The sequence below is a fragment of the Parasteatoda tepidariorum genome, chromosome 10 (assembly GCF_982258835.1).
Source record: "Parasteatoda tepidariorum strain Cologne lab strain chromosome 10, Ptep-v5.0, whole genome shotgun sequence".
Classification (NCBI taxonomy): Eukaryota; Metazoa; Arthropoda; class Arachnida; order Araneae; family Theridiidae; genus Parasteatoda; species Parasteatoda tepidariorum.
The window spans coordinates 51,558,574-51,582,438 of record NC_141764.1 but is presented as its reverse complement, the minus strand read 5'-3'; the positions used below and the strand labels follow the sequence as shown (position 1 = coordinate 51,582,438).

The following is a 23,865-nucleotide window of genomic DNA, read 5'->3' as shown; positions in this document are numbered from 1 at the left end:
GTTGGTTTGACATAGAATCCGACAAATTCATAAGAATAATATACTTATGTAAAGCGTCACAAAAATCAATATAATATTTAGAGTGTTAAAAAAATTCGAATAATTAAAGCAAAGTGCCTTAATATATGTAAGGCTGCAAATAATATATGTAATAATATGTAAAGCATCATAAAAATCAGAATAATATGTAAAGTGTTAGAAAAGTTCAAATAATGATATATCTAGGTAAAGTGTCAGCAAATCATAATAATATATACGCAAAGCGTTTGTAAAAAACAGAATAACTATGTATCTACGTAAAGCGTCATCAAAATCGTAATAATATAACCATGTGTTAAGCGCATACAAAACCACTATAATACATCTATGTAAAACGTTAGCAAATTCAGATTAATGGCATATCTATGTACAGATCTCACAAAATCAAAATAATAATAATATCTATGTAAAGCATTAGCAAATTTAGTATACCAATATATCTATATAAGGATCGGCAAAATCGTGAAAATATATTTAGGTATCAATAAAAAGTTTCAGAAAAAATTATATTAACATATTTATGTATATGAATTAATATATTTATGTATAGCGTCAGCAAAGTTAGAATGATATGCCTAAAGTGTTAGAAAAATCAGAATGATATTTTTAAATAAAGTATTAATTAAATCAGAATAATATATCTATGTAAAGCGTCAATAAAATCAGAATAATATATCCTTGTAAAGCATTATTGCAAAACAATATTCAGCATTATTAATCAAATAAAAGCGACTCAATTGAAGGATTTAATAAAGCATTTTTATGGAAAAAGTTTTTGCAAAAGAAGTGAATTAATTTAATTTTAATTTTTAAATATTATCCACAATAAATCAAATTATTCATAACGATTGGCTGATATAAACAGAAATTTGAATTATCCTGATATCTTACAGAAACCTGACCTTTTATCATTTCTGTATCATTTAAAGTATTTTTTTTTCTTAAATAAAAACAAAAAGAATTGTCAATTAGAATATAAATCAAGATATAAGGTACAGATCGATTGAGTATTAAAAATAGGCTAAGAATGCTTCATGTTTCATCAGAGAGAAATGTATATATGTTATTTATTACTTTTTTCCAGCCTTCTCACCTTTGTCATACTGCACATTTTTTGCTTGTAACCGCATCAAAATAAATAAAAAAATATTTCTTTGAAAATACTTTGATTTTATTTTTTAAAGTATGTTTACAAACACAAAATATGCAAATTAAATGCTCTGGAATAGTAACACGATACCTTCTTTTTGAAAAAAATTTCCGCAAACCAACAAGCTGTAATAATTATTTTTATTTTCACACTATAATATCAAATCAGTTGAGTTGAATATGGGTGATAAATCATGCATTCTGATGTATCCCATACATTCTGGTGTATCCCATACATTCTGGTGCATCCCATACATTCTGGTGCATCCCATATATTCTGGTGTATCCCACCATCGATGTTGTGGTTACAAGGCGAAGCGTAAACAAACTAGATATTCCAGAAAGTTTTATAATTGAGATTAGGACTTGAATTTTCACTCAAGATTACCATTCTCATAAAAAAATTTCCGATTTTTTATATATTTAAACTATTACTTCCCGGATTCAAAAATGGTCTACGTATGAAAGCCACTGATATGTAAAAAATAAACACTAGATATTGTTTATACCAATGAATATTTCTTTCTATTGCTTACCACTTTAGCTTTAAAAAAACACTACCCGTTGACTTAGATACAGATAATTAATATTTGCAACCCTAAAATGCACACAGAAATAACTTTTTTTGCTAAGTAATTCCCAGGTATTAAAAACTTCTGCTACGGCATCTTTCTCCTTTGAAAAAAATATGGAACAGTCTTCTTAAAAGCACGCAAGGTCTAAATGGGTTGCAGATTAATCGAATTAACCCTTTGCTTACGGTGTGCTATGATGTATCATCAAGTGTGCCCCATATGTTGCACCACCCGTAAGCAAAAGGGTAGTAATACCATACACAATAAATGAAATAAATCGAGATTATTCCTTTTAAGAGTTACAGTTCATTTTGGTCATTTATTTGCTTTAATTTAAAAGTATATCTTTAAATATAATAATGTATAAATGATATATGAATAATAACATTAATATATAAGTGATATATACTAATATTATTTATAAATAATAATATATAAGTAATAATATTATTAGCAATAATTATATATAACAATATATAAATGATATATAAATAATAATATTAATATACAAATGATATCAACCTAAACTTTTTCAATTGTCTACAAAGGAATAATCCCGAATTCAACGAATACATTTCTTAGGCATGTAAACGATAGCGTAAACTCAAGGTTTTTGTTTTTAAAATAAACCAGAAATAGTAATTCAAATTACTCTTAGGTTTTTTTGCCACTAGAGCCATCTGTATTTGGCTTTACATTAATAACTATCAATAGAGTGTAAAAAATCTATTGATAGATTTACAGATAGTTAACCGTATAAAGCTAAATGCTATTCTTTGGTAATCACGAGATAATCCCTCGACACTAGAGTTGTTGGTGGCAGTCGCGTTAGCAACGGACTGGTCTATTTATTTTTAGGGGAAGATAATGTTTTGTGTTGGCTACTACATAGAACTAAAAGCGAGATTCCGCTTGGCGATTAGTTTCAGCTAATCCATGCTTGCCCACTTCTCCCATTTTTACAAGAGAATTTTCTTAAATATTTAAAGCGATAGTAAAGATATGCTTTGCCATTTAATTTTGTATCTTAATAAATTTATTTTGCAATGATTTTGACCACTACTGCATATAAACTATTTAAAGATCTAATAATCGTGCAGTCAGGGACGCCACAAGCGACTAAAAATGTTAGAAATGGTACGAAATCAATTCCTATTTATTTATTTAATTTATTAAATTATTCAAACGTAACTACCACCATGACAGCAAATGGAACTACCACGTAACAACCACCATTACAAATTATTTATATTTAAGACGAAAAAATTCTTTGCATTCACTTACAATAGTAACCTGACGAAACAATGCAGGAAAAAAATTGCTAATTTTTATATCTTTTAATAGGTTTTTGCTATTTATAAATATTTATAATTATATTTATTTATAAATATAAATAATTATAATTACATAAATATTATAATTTCATATTTTTAGTGGCACAAGCGGCTCTATGTGCCCGATTGAAAGATCGGAATCAGGACCGAAGTTTTTAATTTCACGCAAAATTCAAGCTTATCTTAATTATTGCTTCGCTACCCCTTTAAATACTAAGGCGAGCTGGGACTCCCTGGTTGACATTCATATAAACCACCCCAACTTCTTTGCAAAAGCGAGCCTTCCGGAGTTCATCTTATGCTTGGTAGATAGTAGACTAAGCGAAAATCAAAATTACGTTATCAAAGTAAGCCGGTGAGAGTGCTTCAAAGTAAGTCTAATGCACAAAAAGAAGAAAATTCCTCTAAAACTCCTCGGAGGACGTGAGGGCATTGTTAGAACGATAGACAAACCTTTTCTGTGGGGTTTTAAATCAGTACCGAAGAACAGGATGGAACAAAATGCAGAATATTAATTTTTATTTATTTATTTTTTTTATTTTACCTGTCAGCACTAAGAGATCTACTTATGAGCTATTCATTATGCTTCATTCTTACTCTAATAAAATCAAATGGAGTTTAACCAGTACAATGTTTAAATAATTTAAAATTGTACAAGTTAAATTGTAACTCCCAAAAGAAAATATCCACCTAGTAAATAGCTTAAGCACATATTTAGTAACGCTTTTTCATGGGAGTGCTTAGATCACTACAAAATAGGACATTTTCACAATATCAGTGAGATACACACATAGTATAAGCTTTCATATTTTTATTTAAGAAACTTTTTGTTTAAAAAATATTTATAATGATTGTGATAAGCAATTAATGAATCTGATTTTTTATTTATTTAACCAGCACTTAACATCATTTGTACACTTTTGTACTTATAGATAGATAGATTGATAAATACAGGGTGATTCCGCAATGATGATCATGAAAAAATATTTTTAGAATCCTTGTCAATCATAAAGTTTAAAAAAAGTAGACACATAAAGGGTCGCTACACTTAAGCAAGGAGCAAACATAAGGGCTATCAAAATCTGTCAAACCGCTAGTGAGGAAGGCTTGATTAAAAACATCAAAAACTATTTGATTTTCCTAGCAAAAAGGAAGAATTGAAAGGAGATTATTAGAAACATCTACAATTTTTATCAGGTAATCAAACTGGCTTTGATGTTTTTCTCCCAACTTCCTCACTAGTGATTTGACAGATTTCAAAAGCGTTTTTTGTTTTTCTTCGCTTTAATAATAATTTGGCGACCGGTTAATCTCCATATTTTCTTACTTTATTTTTTAGAAGGGTTCTTAAATTATATATTAAAGGCAGTCATCGTGGAATTAAAAAAAAAGGATAGTCTTAAAGGTAGTATAACACCCTGTAAGTTTGAAAACTCTCCTGCTTTTCAATGTATATGCTTCTGACTTTTGGGGGGAAATGGAGGATTTAGAGAAAAAACAGAATATTCTATGCAGACAGGCTTGGAATTGTTTCTATTTATTACTTCTTCTTAATGCTGAATCTAATAAGTTCAAATGCTAAATGGTAGAACTATAATAGTTTAGAAAATATATAGGTTTTATTTACAAAAAGTACAATGTTTGACTTATACCTATTTAAGCATCTGATATTGTTCTCTAGACAAATGATTTATTGTGTTCTGAGTATTTTTCATCACTTGACATCAATCAATTTTCATCAATTGACAGCAGGACTAATACCACTGAAGTTTAAAATATTTTTATTAATAAACAGTGTAATTTTTGATTTCGAAAAAAATATTAAAAATGCAAAAGAGACCAATTGATATACTCTCAAAGCAATTTGTGTGTCTTACTTACTCATACTAAAAGGATAGATATTGAATGAAGTAACAGAAAAAACGAATAAACTTTTTTAAAAAAAATTTTTTTAAATTCAATATATTATCGCTAGATACATCCTCCATTTACTTTAAAGAAGTTCGGAAAGGGGCAATTGTCCCAGGCATCCAATCAAAGGAGTTAATCAATTGACTACTAATGACAATAAAAATTCATATTTAGTAATAGTTAAATAGTAGTATTTTAATGAGAGATTTCTTTTTTAATCAAGAAAAGTGCTTAACTTATGCTTATTATTTCAGAAAGAATAAAATACGAAAGTTTAAATTATTAATATTTAAATCATTTTTACATTAAAAAAAATGAGTATATTTTGTCGGACGTAATAAATTTTTGCAGAGCTATAGTTTTCTGATACATTTATCAGGGTTAGAACGATTGTTAATTTTTTTTTAAGTAGTGCCAATGTAAGAAAAAAAAATTTTTCTTAAAAAAATTCGTGTTCCCTTCCCTTAAGCTTTTATTTGCGAGTAAATAAATTAGAGATTGAAATCTTAAAACATAATCATAATTAATTTAATAAAAACCTACTATAGACTTGATCATCTAAGTTCTATGGTATTTTAATCGATATAATTCGCGAAAATATTTGACTAAACGGAACGCTGACTTCTTATTTACACTTAAATATTAGTTTCTTCGATAATTGAGTTTCCTCTTCTTTATAAATAATAATTATATATTGTGATAATGTTAATTATCACAAGTTTATTCTCTCCTTTATATAATTTTGTTTTTTTAATTTTTGCTTCACTTTTGCTTTTTAATATTTGCTTTAACTTTGTTTTTTTTTAATTCGCTTTAATTTTGTTTTCTTAATTTGCTTTACTTTTATTATCTTAGCACTTAATTTATTTACGAATTACTGCTCTTAACTTCACTTAACGTTCAGCTTATATTTAAATCATTTATCAATTTACAATGTACATGTTAATTATTGTATATTTTTTAATTATTAACTTTTATAGATTATTATTTATGCTTTATATATAAATTATGCAATATTAATTTATTTATAATTGTCTATTACTATTTTTTTTTACTTTTTTCAGTCATGCACTGCCTTAAGAAATTTTCCCCAGGCTTTTCCTTTACCAAGGGTAACTTGATACAATCTCCGAACCCATCTTGGATCCCCTCTTCCTTAACACCTGCGTGGGAGGATTTTGGACCCTTTTTTCGTTGCAGCTGCATTCGCTGGTCAACCGTGAGAAATAGATATATAAGTTTTTTATGTCTTGTCCCCTTCACCTCGTGACATTTTCCCTTTTTTTCTCACACAGTATGTGTACTTTTAATTGCGAACCGGACGGTATTCGTTAATTTTAACCTTTAGCCTTTTGACCTCGCGTCCCCGTTCACACAAGGGGGTCGTGATCGCGCGTTGGCCATACTGTCCGGTGCTTGCTTGCTTCTTCTATCGGCCAATGGTTTCTTGAGGGGTTGAATTTTGCACAGCCCACTTTTTTCTTCATTGGTTTTTGTTTAAGGTGTCCTACCCCTTTTTTCCCTCATTGGCTTTTCAGGAGAGACCCCGAGTTTTCTTAAGGCGTTGCATGACGAAAAAAAGGACACTCTCTCTCTTATTCCATGATTATTTATTGACAAGATTTTTGTGTGTTTTGGAGTAATGTGAAAACTCGGATATACCTTGCGAAAAGGGTATCTTTTATGTTGAAGATTTGTGCTACTTTTACGATACAAAATCGTGTGTAATAAAATGTGCATGTGAGCTGATGCAACGTTTGTTAGTTGGTGAATCTTTACTGTTTCTGGTAGTGATATGAAATAAATAAATGAATTTGCCAATGAAATGAACTTACTCGACTCTGTGTGTGTGTGTGTGTGTTTTTTTTCCATGATTGTTTTATCAATCGCCACAGATCGTTGTGTCTTCGACATGTAGGGTGAGTAGAAATGCTTTACTTAATAGTTAGTACAGATAATATTCATACTTACAAGAATGCTATTTCCTTATATTTTTTTACATGCATCTCTCCTTATCATTATATTAATTGCTCTTGTTTATTAACTTATTTCTAATTTTTGACCCAATGGACCTATTGGGTTATTCGGTGTTCAACAATGCTGGACCACCACTATTCGACCTATTTTTTTGACGCAATTTAATGTATAATTTTTTTACCTCACCTTATTCATTTAAGTATTATTTTATTTTAATTTGCTATGCATTCTTGTGGGTTTGCCTTGACACATACACAGTTTTTATTGTATTTATTAGATCATGTACTTAAGGTGTGAATCGATTGTCTCTAGTTAGTGTTTTAGCATTAATTTGTTTATTAGTCATTTAAGATTAACCTTATTTTTAATCTTAACTTTGATTAATTGTTTTAATTTCATAACCTGATTATTTTCATTTTTTTAATTCCTTTAAACGTTAACAAACTTACGTTATTTAAACTCTTACATATATATGTTAAAATATGTATTTTTTTTAATGAAAATAGCATATCTTATACCCTAACTTCATAAAAAAAATGCCTTATATCCAAGCCTATCTGGGTTTATGGAGGGATACCTACCCTCATCGTAGGTACAAGGTTCTATATGTACGTTTTAATAAAGTTCACACAAAAATTATTAAATTAACACTTAAATTGGATCAAATTATAAAAAGTTAGAAATACTTTCAGTAAGTTATTTTTTTGAATTGCAGAGGTACAAAAAACGTAGGAGGGACAAATTGGCTCCCTCAGTCGTTCTAGTATTAAGGGCCGTGCTAACCTTGATAGCATAAATATAAAGATATGCAATAAAATTCGTAACTGTTGAAATGTGTAACATTATACTTTTGTCCTTGACAGCTATGTATATCTCAATAATATAAAAACTCCAACGCTTCAAAAATTTATAAAGGAGGTAAAAGACGACACGTTTCAATTGCTAGAAAATAGGAACCAATTCTCAAAACTCGCAACACGTGAGTGAGGAAAACTAAAGAGGTTTGAAACAGAAGACGTAAAGTTGACGAAGAAAGAAATTAAGAAGAGGTGAAAAAACAAAGCAAGAAAAACAGCAGTGACCAAGAGAGACATATCAGAATAGAATGCATTACCACCCGCAATGGAGATGTGGTGAGGCACTTATGTCATTTAAAAGGTAATCTGCATCCGTACATAATGAATTGGATCATATGAATGGAGCAAGATTCCAGGGCATCAAATTGAGCTGACGTGACAGGAGTGGAAAGGATTTTGACGATGTCGAAATTAAAATTATACCCAAAATTCCAACGAAGTAACAAGGATAGAGGATTCGTCAAATTCTTGATGATGGACATCTCTACCAGTATACATCATTCGAATGTAGCAACCAGTATATATCATTCCAATGTTTTTTTCTAATAACTTAGAAGTTATTTTGCCTCCTTCCAGAAATAACATTATTACATTTTTCTTTTCTCTTCAAAGGCATCTAATTAATAAGTTTAGTCAAGGTATCCACTTTGCACCCACCTCGGCAACCCACTGGATGGTCTACTCAACTACTAAAATTAAGCAATTTTTTTTTTTTTTTTTTTTTTTTTTGCGACACAAATTAAAACGCAAACAATTATTTTAAACTATTAAAATATGGATATCAATTTATATTTTATTCTTGCATATTATTTATTATTGTTGTTGCTATTACGTTTAAAATGTTACATTAAGTTGATGTGGTGCAAGAGTGTTAAAATTCGTTCGAAGGAAAGGATATCATATTCCAGGTGCAAAATGAGGAATGCAAAATGAGCTCCTTCCTTTTGAGCTCTAAAAATAACTCCATCAAATGTCGCTAGATAGCAGCACCACGTATAATGATGGCAGTAAAAATGAAATTATTTTTGAATAAATATTCTGATCTGGAAAATTGCAAATACAGAAAAGATAAATGATGCGTAAATATAAAAATTTAACGACCTGCACGTTAAAAACTGCCACTCAAAACGCTAAATTAAGTGGTAGTAGTAAAAACTTTGATAATGATCTTTTTTTTATTTTCATTTTATTAATTGAAAATTTTTATCCGCAAGATTTGGGTCAGTACGACAAAGCGTTTGCTTTTTTACCTTTTTTTGGAGGAAAAAAATTGAATATTACAACACTTGCAATAAGACAGTAAACAATAATACGCACACAATAAAGTTAAAGTGTCCCTCCTTAACTTTGGATACGTATATATGAAAAGAGAATAAGGTCACCCCTTTTGCTATAATCATACATGTTTTCTATAAATTTAATTTTTTTCTTCAATTTAAAATAAGTTCATGTTTTTTTTCTATTTGTAAAAACTGAATATCGAGTGTAGCAGGTAAGGACTTTAGCGATTTCTTTTAAGCACACTCAGTCAATTTATTTATTTGGTTGTCGTAAGGATAAAAAAATTGCAGAGTCGATCATTTTAAATTAAATATTTTTAAGCGATTTTTAAATATAAAAGTATCTTATCTCTGTTCCGTTTCATCATGAATAAATTATTAATAAAATGTAGTGAATAAATTTCAAGAAGTACCATAATGATATTTAAATACCTTCAATTTCAAGCAAAAAGGTACTGGCATACAGGTCTAATGGTTTTAAAGTAAAAGCCAAATTTTAGGTATTTACCCATTTCGGTGATTTTTTTATTCAATTATTTTTTATTTATTTAAATAAAAAAAAATTTAAAAAAAGGTGAATTTATTATTTTATTGAAGACTTTATCGTCTATGCCGGTGGAATGGATGTGTACCAAATTTAAATTTATGTCTAATCTTAATGCTAGATAGCAGAATAAACAAGAATAATAATTAGCTCACCTTATTTAATTATTATTTATTTAATTATTTATTGATTGATATCAGTTAAAATTGACTTCTTACATAGTAAGACTCAGTATCTTTTTGTTCGATAGAGGGCGCCACCAAAATATTTAAAAAAAATCATTTCATAACAGCTACTTGCAGTAAATTAATCCTTCTATTCAGATACTGCCACGGTTAAAATTTATCAACTTAATAACATTTACTCTTGTTAAAAAAAATTTCGAAATTCAATTTTTAGAATTTTGTCAATCAATGAAATAATTGCCAAGTTCTATTTTGATAGAAAAATTGATATTTCATCCATTATCCTTTGAAAAAATATAGAATCTTTTTAAACAATTTTAATCTTGCGTAAAATTTTATTATCGCAATTGTGTGTGCTACACACTTTTTCAATCAATTTGCAAACAGAAAATAATAGGGGAGAGCACATAAAATTATTATTTTAAAGAAAAACTGAATGAATTATTTATTCTTGACCTATTTTCGTAACATAATAGGTGCTGCGTAAAACGACCTTCATTATGCAATGTTTTCTATGACTCAAGATGCTTTTAAATTTTTGTTTCGGATTAAAGAATAATAAAATATTTTGTTAGAGTTCTACTGGATATATGTAACTAAAAATTTTATTTATACTTTCCAATTGTTAATTAGTTATTAAAAATGGAATGTATTTTCGCTTAAATGAAAATATTATTTTTCAATAGAAAGCAGACAAAATTACTTTGTCGAACAATAGGGATCCTTTTTCATTTCGTCATTTGGCAAATCAGTACTAAAGGGGTCTTTACCAACTGATATTTTGCTTAAAATTAATCTTTACAGAATTGTCCAATTTATCCGATATTTTATTGCCATATTTAATTCCATAATCCAATTCCTTAAAAAGCTTGAAAGGGAATGTGCAAGAAATGTTACGCAAGAAGTTTCATCAGGATTTCATATGCACATGGGTATACCATATGGTAAAGAAAACTCGCAAGCGCTTGAAAGAGATTTTCTTAAGATAACTTTAACGTTTTGAACTGTGCTTGGTTAAAATTCGAGAATAAATATATCTTACTAACATTGAATAATAATATACAGATGTTTGAAATACCGTCGATACCATTTCGTTACATAAATCAGCTGTTCCCAAATGTGTTCTTCGGAACCCTAGGAATCAATGGAAGAGTCAAAGAGGTTCCGCAAGTAAGTTACGGATAGTTGACTTATTATGAGCAGTGATGAGTATTGTAATCTTTGATTATATTTAAATCCAACCAATAATTCCTAATTTATTTTATTTTTCTGTTGTCTTTGTGAAATTACTTCAAGTATAATGCCAATGAAATAAAAACGACATTGTTTTAAAAGAAAATGTAATATTTTTAATGATATTGAGCAAATTATAAAAAGAACAAACATTTATAAAATATTGTATAAGTATTTCCTATTAAGCTTTTCAAATCAGAATAAAATAAATAAGTTATTTCATAAAGAAATAATTTTCCCTAATAGCCATTGTCAACGTTTATAGCAGTTCTTTTAAGTTTTCATTTCGAAGTAAATCATAATTCGGCACATTTTATTCATTTTCAGCTTATGTATAAGCACCAAAAGCATATTCATAGGAACTTCAAATTTAACTACCGGACATAAAACCTATTTTAAGATTATTAATGATAAACTAGTAAAAAATATTCATTACTCTAATTAAATATCTTAAAAATATTTTTCTATACGTAATAACATTCTCAACAACCTTAATAAACTTTATTTATGAATTCGGGGTTAAGCCTAAAGAATGCTTTATTTAGGGTTCCCGTAGCCAAAAAAAAATTGGGAACTGCTGCTGCTGAACTAAATCTATAAAGCAATCATTAACTGTTCATTATCAAAGGCAGTGAACGCCTCTATTAAAATTACTGGATCATAATATCAGTCGCTCTTAAAAATCAATATGTACGAATGGAATCAGTAGTTATAAAACTATCCGTTTATAGAATCATGATTGCAGTTTTGTAAAATCAAATTTTGTGTATGACACATGTTTTGTGGACGCTTAAAAACTTTGCAGCACGATGAAAATCAAAAGAAAAATAATTTAATAGTATTCTACAAGCAACAAATATCATGAAAAATAAATTGTATAAATATACTGGTAAAACAACTTCTTTATTTCGTGTAAGAAAAAAAAACTGGAAAAAAAATCCCAAATGTTGCTATATAACTGTGAAAAATTATTTTTTTCCCCTCCCGTCATACACTGTTAAATTTATACCGATGCATTATAAATATCCCTCATAACAATCCCATGCTATTTAAAAAAAAATTGCTTTTGATCTTCCACGGAAATAATTACTAATAGAATTTCGTACCTTTTCAAAAAAAAAATTGCCATTCATAACTTGAGGTTTTTTAAAATGCCGAATTATTAGGTTTATTTATTGGTTCCTAATATATTTAATTAAAATGTCTGCATTCTACAAATTTTTCTATAATTTTGTTCTTTAAACTATCTAAAATCGCGGATTGATACATTGAGTTATTTATGTATACATAATAATAATACCACTAATTTACTACGATAAAACAGTGGTTGAAGTGATGATTTGTCACTGTGAAAAACCGAAGGACCGTAAGGCCTCAGACGCCTAGTTCCACTACAACGAACGAACTGTGAAAAACCGGAGTTCTATACACGGTGATGGCTTGAAACCCATCATCAGAGTGATGCATTCCAGCTTGCAAGTTAAGAAAAAAAAAGACCAATGCACAGTGTTTACCACATTGGTCTCAAAATTGTGGAAAATTTGTCGTCATAACCTCTTAACCGACAATTTTACAAAAAATTTTTAAATTTTTACTAAATTACGGCTTATTTCCATCGTTACAGTCGATATAAGCTGTAAATTTGCTGTAACTTCTTCAAGAATTTCACTTATTCAATTGACAATATAAATTGCGTATTCGAAGAATAGAAATCTATATATTTTACCTGTACTTTAATTGTTCATTAATTACATGAATTTTTTTTATAAAATTCGACAAATTTTACAGAAAATCTTTCAATTTACATGTTTGTACCAATTGTTGTCCTAGGTATTAAATTATGTAATTTAATAATAAAATTTTAAAACCTCTCGGAAGCGACCACTCTCTGTTTCACATTAAAATGGTCGTTAATGGAAGTTGGTCGCTCTTAGGGGTTACATCCACTGACTTCAAAATAATATCGAAGATACATGATTTTTCGCAGCCAAATTTAATTTTAGTTCAGTGTCATTTTCTTAGTGCGGAAATGCCATCCATGTCATTAAAATGTGATCGATGAATAAAATTAAGCATCAATAAAAATGACCTTAACTAACATAATTATGTGTAAAAACAAATTTAACAATCATGAATGATAGAACTATTTTAAATAAATAAGCAATTATGCTTTTTGTTTAAGTTTGTATTTAATATTATATCACAAAAGTTATTTAGCTTTAAAAAAAATTAAAGAGGCTTGTTTGTTTGAGAAGCTTAGTTTTTTTTAATAACTTTTTTTCTCTAATTTAACTTCTAACTTAAAAAATAAATCATTGATAACATCGTCTTTAGTGCTCTCTGACTTTAGTCAGTTCCTGTCAGAAATCGTCAAATATATATATATATATATATATATATATATATATATATATATATATATATATATATATATATATATATATATATATATATATATATATATATATATATATATATATATATATATATATATATATATATATATATATATATATATATATATATATATATATATCACTAAATAAGAGCCACACACAAATATTTTCAAAACGTTTGACTTGTTTGTTAATATTTTTTCGTGTTTCCACAATCGACCTTTTCCGCAGTTGGTGCAGAGGTTTGCACGGTCGCTGAAGGAGGTTTTGATGGCGGTCTCTCCTAAAAATTTTCTTCAACACAATGTCTATGGAAAAAATTACGTGTCTCCCAAAAGTGGTCGCAAATCGAGGAGAAAAAAATTACGTGTCTCCCAAAAGTGGTCGTAAATCGAGGTGGAAAAAATTCAGTGTCTCCCAAAAGTGGTCGCAAATCGAGGTGGAAAAAATTCAGTGTCTCCCAAAAGTGGTCGCAAATCGAGGTGGAAAAAATTCCTTGTCTCCCAAAAGTGGTCGCAAATCGAGTTAGAAAGATTCCGTGTCTCCCAAAAGTGGTCGCAAATCGGGGTGGAAAAATTCCGTGTGTCCCAAAAGTGGTCGCAAATCGAGGTGGAAAAAATTCAGTGTCTCCCAAAAGTGGTCGCAAATCGAGGTAGAAAAAATTCAGTGTCTCCCAAAAGTGGTCGCAAATCGAGGTGGAAAAAATTCCTTGTCTCCCAAAAGTGGTCGCAAATCGAGGTAGAAAGATTCCGTGTCTCCCAAAAGTGGTCGCAAATCGGGGTGGAAAAATTCCGTGTGTCCCAAAAGTGGTCGCAAATCGAGGTGGAAAAAATTCCGTGTCTCCCAAAAGTGGTCGCAAATCGAGGAGGTAGCTTCATAGAGGTAATCTATCCTGGAGGTTTCACTATATTAATATTACTGTATTCTAATTCGCTAATTACTTTTTGAATAATGATGTTTTAGAAAATCTGTCAATTTAAGCTTTTTGTACTACTGTCTTGGATGAAAAAAATGATATGTGTTTTTGATTAATAAAAATGTATTGATGTTGTGTCTTTATATAATTTAATCAATTTTAAAAAAAAAATTTTAGAAAATATTTTAGTTTACATTTTGTTCCGCACGTCGTTTTAGGTTCGAAAAAAGATAAGATTTTTTTCTTCTTTTTAGTTTAGGAAAGAACACAACTTTTAAAAAAGATTCTAAATCGAACTTGATTTTATCTCTCACATTCAAAACAAGAATCACTAATCTCTTCACTAACAATACAATAATATTGCTTCATTATTTACCTATGTTTCATAACCTTTAAATGAGACATTATATCTTAAACAGAATAAGTCAGCTGTATCATATCTTGGTTCTATGATTATCATTCTAACAGCTGTTTAAAAAAAAATCTCTCCAAAAAGATTAGTTATTAATCTTTTCGGAGGAAGAACTTTATCAGATACCAAATTTAAAGACAAATAAAAAAAATATCAACAAAAATTTTGATATGGCTAGAATTATTGGCTTGGCTCCAAAAAAATTGTTTTTTACTGATAACAAGTTATTATTACAAACAAATAGAGAAAAAAAAACGATTATCCGGAATAAAAATTTTTTCCTAAAAGTTTCAATGCTTGTCCGTCATTGAAATTATTCTTATTTGGTAGTTATGTAAATAAATATGAAATTTTATTAAAGAAGTAAAAAAGCGTTATATATGTTTGAATATTAAATATCACCTTCAATATACTTTTTTATTACTTTAAAAATTATAAATAAGCAATGTAGTGATTAAAAATTGTTAAGTTAACCACTTTCCTAAAAATCAATTTATGAATAACAATTTCTACTTTTTTCAACCCTCAAAACGTTAGACACATTTCTTTCCCCGCCTTTAGCAAGTGTCTTTCCTTTCAAAAAACTGATTATTCGTAAGTTATTCAATGCAAAAATGGTGTGTAACATTGAAATTTAAGTACAAATTTTTCATAGAGATTCGCATCCAGGATTTATAGGAGCATCATAATAAAAATTAATGAAACTTGATAAATGTACGCTTATATAAATAAACTAAGAATTAAATAACTAAGCGTCGGGCTACCGAAGCGGGGGTGCCATCCCCTCCGCAGAGGATCAAAATTGGGATGACATGTCTTCGGATCATCCTCCAGGATGTTTCCCAGACCGTCGCCAATAGCCCATTGTGCAGCTCTAGTGCGACGTAAATTAACAACAACATAACAACAACAAATAACTAAGAATTAAATAACAAAAAACAGTATTATTTTTTTAAGCATCATTCTTAATTACGCTTATACACTTTAATTAATAAAATAATAAACACTGATTTTTAAGAAATCTTAAGTTTAATATCCAGTCATTTTAATCAAAAAAGGAATGCAAAACCGAGTTCGTAACAACCTGGAAAAAATTTGAATAATATAAAAAAAATTTCGTTTATTATTTTCCTTACCATCAGAATAATTTGATAACTCTAAGATCCGAAAGCTGAGAGATTTTAGTTATTAATTTAATCGGATCTCCAGGACGAAAGAAGTCTCCATTCTGCTTAAACAACATGTAACGTGGAGGTATCAGGTTCGAATACCGTGGTCAGAATGTATTTTGCGCTGTTCTTTTTTAAATTGTGCCATCTGCTCTTTAATTTGACAAACCACTCTTTGGATTGAGTATACAACACATTCCTGCATGTCTATGAGTAACAATAAATTTTAATCTGTAGGTTAACACTAAAAAGCGTTCAGCTTTTTAATAACAAAATTGATATCATTTTTTACTTTTTTTGCGGTGCATATGAACTCCAAAAACAGTTTGGTGCCGCAGTGGTCTGATCGCTAAGACACGGTTCCCAGCAGATCACCGAAGTCAAGCATCACTGGTTGCGGTCAGTGTGCGGGTGTGTGACCACTTGGATCAGTCTGCGTAGGGACCGAGGGTGTGCTGTATTGTTCCTCGTTAAACTGTTCCACCGTAAAATGTTCGACTTCGCGTGCAGGTCGTCGGGCTACCGAAACGGGGGTGCCATCCCCTCTGCAGAGGATCAAAATTGTGATGGCATGTCTTCGGATCATCCTCAGGGATGTTTCCCAGACCGTTGCAAATACCCCATTGTGCAGCTCTAGTGTGACGTAAATGAACAACAACAACCAAAAACAGTTTGTGTGCAACGGAAGCTACAATGTTAATTTTAAGTAAGTATTAAATTTAATAAGCTGTAATATTTCCTGGTTCGAAAATTTCGGATTATTAAATTTTACAGAAGAGGAATTTATTAGAATATAGTGATAAAGATCGAATATAAAAATGCAAGAACTTATATAAAGAATACATAAAAATTTTAAAAAATAATCTTTCAAATGGAACGTAATATAATCCATCTAATACACTTTTGCGATAATAAAATTTTTTAATCCGTTCTTAGAGATAAATGAATGTCATAAAATTGCAACATTTTTTATCTATCACTTAAGAACTAGTAATTCTGCTGCGTATTGCACATAATAACGTAAATATTAGATCCTATGTAAACATTTTTTTCCTTCAAATTAATAGCTATCTCCAAAACTAACTTCTTGAAACACATTTGCTAAAGCAAACAGTAACTTCAACTGAATCGTTTGATAAGAATTTGACCTTCTTGATATTAGTAATAGATAAACCATTTTTAAAACATTAATAATCTAGTAAATATTTAAGGATCATCGCACGAAACAAACGACTACTTTAGCAATATACGTGGAAAGTTGCGTTTCGTTTAGATTTGAACAGCTTCTGAAAACATTCCAAATGTTCTGTACAGACACTTGTTACCTAACACCTGTTCTAAAGAATCTAATGCGTAGTTCTTGTTTGAAAACAACGTGTATTGTGTTGATACATATGTGCAATATATGAATCATCGATGACTCTATGAATCAGCAATCTAAAATGTTTTTCTGATCAAATATTATGAATCTGATTTTCGGATCATATTTTTAATTAATAACTGATAAAAAAAAATCTGTGAATCATAAGTGCTAAAAATCCTTAAGTTTCATGACCTCAAATCTCAAGGTGAAACTTCAACTCCCCAATTCATATACTGTGTACTTTGAAAAACTTTTTGTAAAATGTACTTGTTTGTTTTCTTTTTCCTTTGTTTTTAAAAATTGAAGAGCTTTCTGTGAATCTATAACAAACAGTAATAAAGAAAAATTTAACGAATTCAAAGTTTCTGTTAAGTGTGCTTAAAGATAATGGACAATTTCTGGCATTAGCTACTACTTATGTTTTAAAGAGAAATTATAGCCTAGTTTGCATATTTATACAGAATGTTCCCTGATCTTTAGTTAAATTTATGAAGAGCTTAGAGGAAGAACCAGGTCAATGACATTTTCTGAGGGGCTATAATCAGGGTAAGAAGAAAAAGAGGTATCCATGCAAACTATTTAATTATAGATTTATTAAAAGGAGGGGCTGATAATTCTTTGCCTCATTGTATTGCGAGAAAAGAATGCTAGAGGTTCGAGTGTGGAGTTTTTTAGCTGTTGAAGGACTGCGCCTATACCAACGTCGGACGCGTCTGTATGCAAAAACAATTTTGCGGCGGGTGTGGGGTGTGCAAGTGTTGCTGCCTTAGAAATGGCTTGTTTGCAAGTTTCAAAAGCGCACACAGCTTCGGTTGACCAATTAATGGGTGTAGGGTCTTTCTTTTTATTTGTGAGTAAGGAACTAAGGAGAGATTGTTTTTCGGAAGCGTGATCTATAAATCTATGGTAAAAATTGAACATTGCTAAAAATCTACGTAATTCCGATATAGTTTTAGGTTGGGGAAAATCAGTAATTGCGGACACTTTACTAGGTGAAGGAGCAATTCCATCGGGAGACACTTCAAAACCTAAAAATGTTAACTTTGATTTTCCAAACACACATTTTTCGGTATTCAAAACAATTCCGTATTCATCAAAACGTTTAAAAACTATATTTAAGTGAGTTAAGTGTTCTTCTAAAGTTTTGGAAGCAATTAAAACGTCATCAAGGTATACGAAACAAAATTCTAATCCCCTTAAAACGACATGCATGAAGCGTTGGAAAGTTTGTCCTGCATTGCAGAGCCGAAACATCATTTTAGTGAATTCGAATAAGCCAAAAGGGGTTATAACAGCTGTTTTTTCAATGTCTGCTTCCGCGACAGGGATCTGATGATACGCTCGAACAAAATCTAACTTTGAATAAATTTTTGAGTCATTTAGGCTATAAGCGAAATCATGAATGTGTGGGAGAGGGTATCTGTCCGGTATTGTAATAGAATTTAACCGTCTGTAATCACCGCATATTCTCCAAGTGCCGTTTGACTTCGGCACCATATGAATGGGACTTGCCCATGGGCTACTTGAAGGCCTGCATAAGCCGGTTTTTAACATATAATCAAATTCTTTTTTGGCGGCTGCAAGTTTATCCGGTGGCAAACGTCTAGCTTTTGCAAACACCGGAGGACCTGTAGTTTGAATATGATGCTGAACATCATGAGTTGAAGTGTTGAAAGTTAAGTTATTCGTACATATGCGAGGGTACTGCAATAATAATTTTCGATAAACAGCATCTTCTGCAATAGTTGTTAAACCCAAAGAGAAAGTAGGAAATGTTTCCCCTTTAATACCAGCGTAAGTTAAGGAATCAATCAATTTTTTATTTTTTAAATCAACCAGCAATTTAAAATGGGTAAGAAAATCCGCTCCTAAAATTGGTTGAGTAACGTCAGCGACAAGAAATTTCCATTGAAACCGCCTGGAAATTCCGAAATCTAAAGTACATGTTGTCTGACCGTAAACTGCAATTTTCGAACCATTAGAAGCATAAATATCAAAAGATTTATTAGAAATCAAATTTTTCTGCATATGTGTTTTTGGAATAACTGAAACAGAAGCCCCGGTGTCTATAAGAAACTGGCGGTTGGTGAGCCTGTCGTATACGAATAGGCGACTTTGACTAGGACCTATATCTGCCGTCGCATGAACAGAGGGTCCAATTAGTTTTCCGAATTTTGAGCGTAATTGCAAGGAGGAATGCATTTGTTAGCTTTAGTACCGAATTTATAGTGATACCAGCATAGAGGTCCAGCCAAAGTGCGCTGTGTCGACCTTGACCGAGAACCTTGTCTACGTGTGCTAAATTTATTTTTATTCCGATATTGTTGTCTAGACAAACGTGTAACGGTCTCGGAAAGTTTACGAATTTCATCCTCCAATTTTTGAAAACGCGAATTGTCATCTGTCACATTTATAGAATTAACTGTCAATGAATTTTGAGTTACTTCCAAAATTTTATCGGCTTTCTCGGCTAGGAGAGATAAATTTTGCTCACCTTTTTCCATGCAAACTGAAAGAATTTGTTGCACGGAGACCGGTAAACGCTGAAGAAAAAGTGAACGTAAAATTTCTGTGCTTATAGAGTTACCAGCGAGATCTTGCATGGAGCGTAATAAGTGAGAAGGTCGTTTATCTCCCAATTCTAAGAAGCATTTTCAAACGAGCAATTTCGGAATCTGCATAGTTTGCAATTATTCTATTTTTAATCGTTTCATATTTATTATCAGTAGGTGGCTGCCGAATAATATCCGAAATTAAAGTTAGAACGTCTCCATCTAGAGCAGACACAACGCAGTGATATTTTGTGTCGTCGGCGCTTATCCCAGATACGACAAACTGAGATTCCAATTGAATAAACCACACTTCTGGATTAGCGCGCCAAAACGGGGGTGCTTTAAAAGCGACGCGAGCAACATCTGCCACGCTTTCAGAAGCAGTAATTTCGTCAGGCATTTTGTTTATATGAGCGAGTCAGAGAGCAAAAAGTAAAAGGCATGCACAATAAATCACAAATTTAAATTTCTAATCGAAGTATATCAAACATAAGTTAATAAATGCATTTTGAGAAAGAATGCAAAATACAGTTGAAGAATACTTCATTTTAAATTAAAATTATTGTAAGTGATAAAGTTGAAACTAATTAATTGTATTTCTTATACTCTAAATAAAAATTCATTGCTTTTCACGCATTGTAATTGAAATTTATAGCAAATTAAGATTAGAGTAACAAAGTTTACGAAATTGAAAAGTAGTTATTAAATGTCAAATATAATGACAGAATATTTTAAAAAGTTCAATTAACTTTATAGAAATATTAAAAAATTTGCATTATCTTAAGCATTTATAAATTTAAATTTCATCTAATATTTGAAATAAATGACCATATTTACGTCGTAGAATAAGCTTACTGAATGCCAGTTGACACCACCATGAAAGAAACACATTCTATTTGCAGACTATACGTGTTCTATGTCCAAACGGGTCACCACTTTTAGGCCCCCGTGTCTTCGAGGGTCTGTTGAACGTTATGCATAAAGAAAAGAAATATCATTCATACATAAACTAAATTTATTAATTAAAAACAAGAACACAACCATCTGGTTTGACGGCCGAGAATGAAAAGGTAAAGCTGGAAAAGTGAAAAACCAAATTACAACTCAGTTGTCAACGGAACGTTGCCAACGGTGTTAAATAAATTTAAAGCTTTAAATAAAGGTGAGGCTAGATCTGTAGCTCACCATAGTACTCCCCCTCCATACTCTAAATAAAAATTGTGGGGAAAATTGTATCATACCACAACCTAATTTGAAATAAAATTAATACAAGCATACTCAATACTAATGGGGATAAGTTATACTAAAATTAAAGCGAAAAGAAAATGATTCTGTTGCATTAAACCAGTGTTCCCCAACCTTTTTATCACCGCGGACCTGTCAACATTTGATAATTTTACCGCGGCCCGCTGGGGGGACGGACGTTGATTGTTATTGTTTATATTTTAGATTATTTTGATTTATTGATTTTAATTTAATTGTATTTAAACATGCCTTCAAAATAAAATACAGTTACACCAAAAAATAAATATAAAGTGATTTAACATTTTAACTTACTAGAACGTTAAATCAATGAGAACCCTGAGCTTGTTTCTTAGCAATGAGACTGTTCCATCTGGGGGGTAATCGGAAACTATGACACCCGAAGTGTGTTGCGTGTGTCCAGTTTATTCCACTGCTTTGATTTGGTTGCTGTTACTGCAGAAAACCCAGCTTCACACAGATAGGTTGTCGGAAATGGCAATAGGGATTTAAGTGCTGTGGTGGCATTCTAAGGGTATTCTGCCATGACTTTAATCCAGAACACCGGCAGAGTTGTTGTCTCGTACGTAGTTTTAAGTCCGCCATCATTTGCAATCTCCAGCAGTTGATCTTCTTCTTGCACAGACATTGCTAGATTCGCCCGATTTGTTGACAAATGGGTCGCAGATCCATTCCTTTCCGGATATTTTTAATTTGGGGTATAAACCTAGGAATTTAAATTCAGTTTCAATGAAATGGGCGGCCCGGTACCATTTGATCCACGGACCGGTACCGGTCCGCGGACTGGGGGTTGGGGAACACTACATTAAACAAACCCAGGGGCCCCCATCAGGGGGAAGGTGGGCGCACGATGCGCCCACTTAAAGCTTGGGGGGGATTTAGAATTTGCCCAAGAGCTTGGAGGGGATGGGGCCACTGAACAAACCCATATTCATGCCACCATCTTATATTATTTTCCCTGATTAATATTTTTTTAATGGAGGGCACTTGGGGATTGTCCCATTGGTCACAGAAATGCCAGAACTGCTACTCTCTTCTCGTTAACCAGTGGGCACCTGTGGCGAAGCCACGGCGCTAGAGCAGCGTCGCACACGTCACTCAACCACAAACCCGTTTTTAGGGCGGGTCACATTCACACACAAAGGAGAAAGGACATGGAACACAGAGAGAAAGAAACATCCATGCCCCGAGCAGGATTCGAACCCACGACCAGCGGCTCAGCAGTCAGGCACGCTTACCACTCGGCCACCAGGTCGGCCCCTGATTAATATGTACCCCCTGAAAATGTCACTTAGCTGCTTTTTCCACTAAGCTCTTCATATATAATTTAAAATCTTTGTCGAAAATTAAATAAATTATTAAACTAACTAGGGGTCCCAAATTAGTATTTAAAGAAAATATTATATATATAAATAAGTGTGTGTATATATATAGTAAAACCAGTGTAAGTTGACCACGTGTGGTGCACTGCTTTAGTGGTAAACTTACACAGGTGGTCAACTCTTACTAAGACCAACTAATATTACACACAGAACAACCTGGGTAAGTTGACCACTTGTGGAGCATTGCTTAATTGATAAACACAGATAGGTGGTCAACTTACTTAGAGGGATGAGTCATTTTTTATACCGTTATAATTATTTCATAAAAATACTACAATATATAATACTATTATATACACTCTATAAAAATTACTGAAAGAATGTATACCTTAATAGTTTTCCCATATGGTCAACTCATGAAAGGGTTAAGTCTAGACCTCAATATTATTTTACTAATTCAGTGAAATTATGATACAAAACATAATAACCAAGAAACTTTTGTAAAGAGTCAATTTTTTTTCTCGGTCAACTTATGAAGGATTTAGAATAGTTCATTTCTTAACACCACTAAATTTAGCTTATTTCAACTATCAATAACATACAAGATAAACAAATAGTCAGGTATCGAAGGTTTTGTTCTGTTTTATTATATAGGATAAATTCGGTTCTTGATAAAAATGGTCAACTTGACAGGTTTCCCAGGTACCTGACTTCTCCACTCAAGAGTAAGAATCCCAAATAGACTTCTCAAAACAAGGATAAACTTGAAATATTGTTCATACTAATATCCTATCATTTCTGAAAAATAGCAGTTGTAGGCAGTATTTCACTTAGTTATTACAGTAAATGCCATCATTTAAGGACAGGTCGTTTTTTCAAAGAAATAAACATTGTGGAAGTTCACGATTTTGTTATAAAAATTTATCCTGGTTAAGCAAGATATTTGTGATTCACTATAACATATTTTTAAAAAAGAACATTTACTATTGATATTAAAAAAATTCCCTGCAAGAATTCTTTTTAAAAATCGAAAGTGAAAAAAAAAAAAACTCTTATTTATTGTAAACTTACGACCACTTTTTAAATAGAGTTACTAATAAATAATAAAAATTTTGGACTTTGATATAAGTCGTGGTTCTGAAAAAGGAAATATTCTCGAATATTAATTGTAAAGTTACAAACACTTTCAATGTCATTTCAAAAATACTTTAGAGTAGGCAGAATCAATTTTTTAAAATATACAGCTAGAATAAAAACAACATTAGCTCAAAGAAAAAGCCATATGGTAGAAAATAGAAAACCAAACTATTATCAGAGAAAGGTGATTGCGATAAAGAAGCAGTTATTCAACTACGTTTTCAACATACACAACCCGCTATTGTGTAACC

At 30.9% G+C, this 23,865-nt stretch overlaps 1 protein-coding gene and 1 long non-coding RNA gene across 2 annotated transcripts in view; one reads left to right on the top strand and one right to left on the bottom strand.

Moving 5' to 3' along the window:
* LOC139426342 (uncharacterized) overlaps positions 1-21,027 on the bottom strand; it is a 36,199-nt gene extending 15,172 nt beyond the window's left edge. Inside the window, exon 1 of the long non-coding RNA XR_015429715.1 lies at positions 20,748-21,027. This is a non-coding gene — a long non-coding RNA (uncharacterized LOC139426342). The remainder of the gene's footprint in view (positions 1-20,747) is intronic.
* Positions 6,194-23,865, top strand: part of LOC107447369 (terminal uridylyltransferase 4) — a 101,249-nt gene continuing 83,577 nt past the window's right edge. Inside the window, exon 1 of the mRNA XM_016062259.4 lies at positions 6,194-6,927. The gene's annotated coding sequence lies outside the window, so the exon portion shown is untranslated. The remainder of the gene's footprint in view (positions 6,928-23,865) is intronic.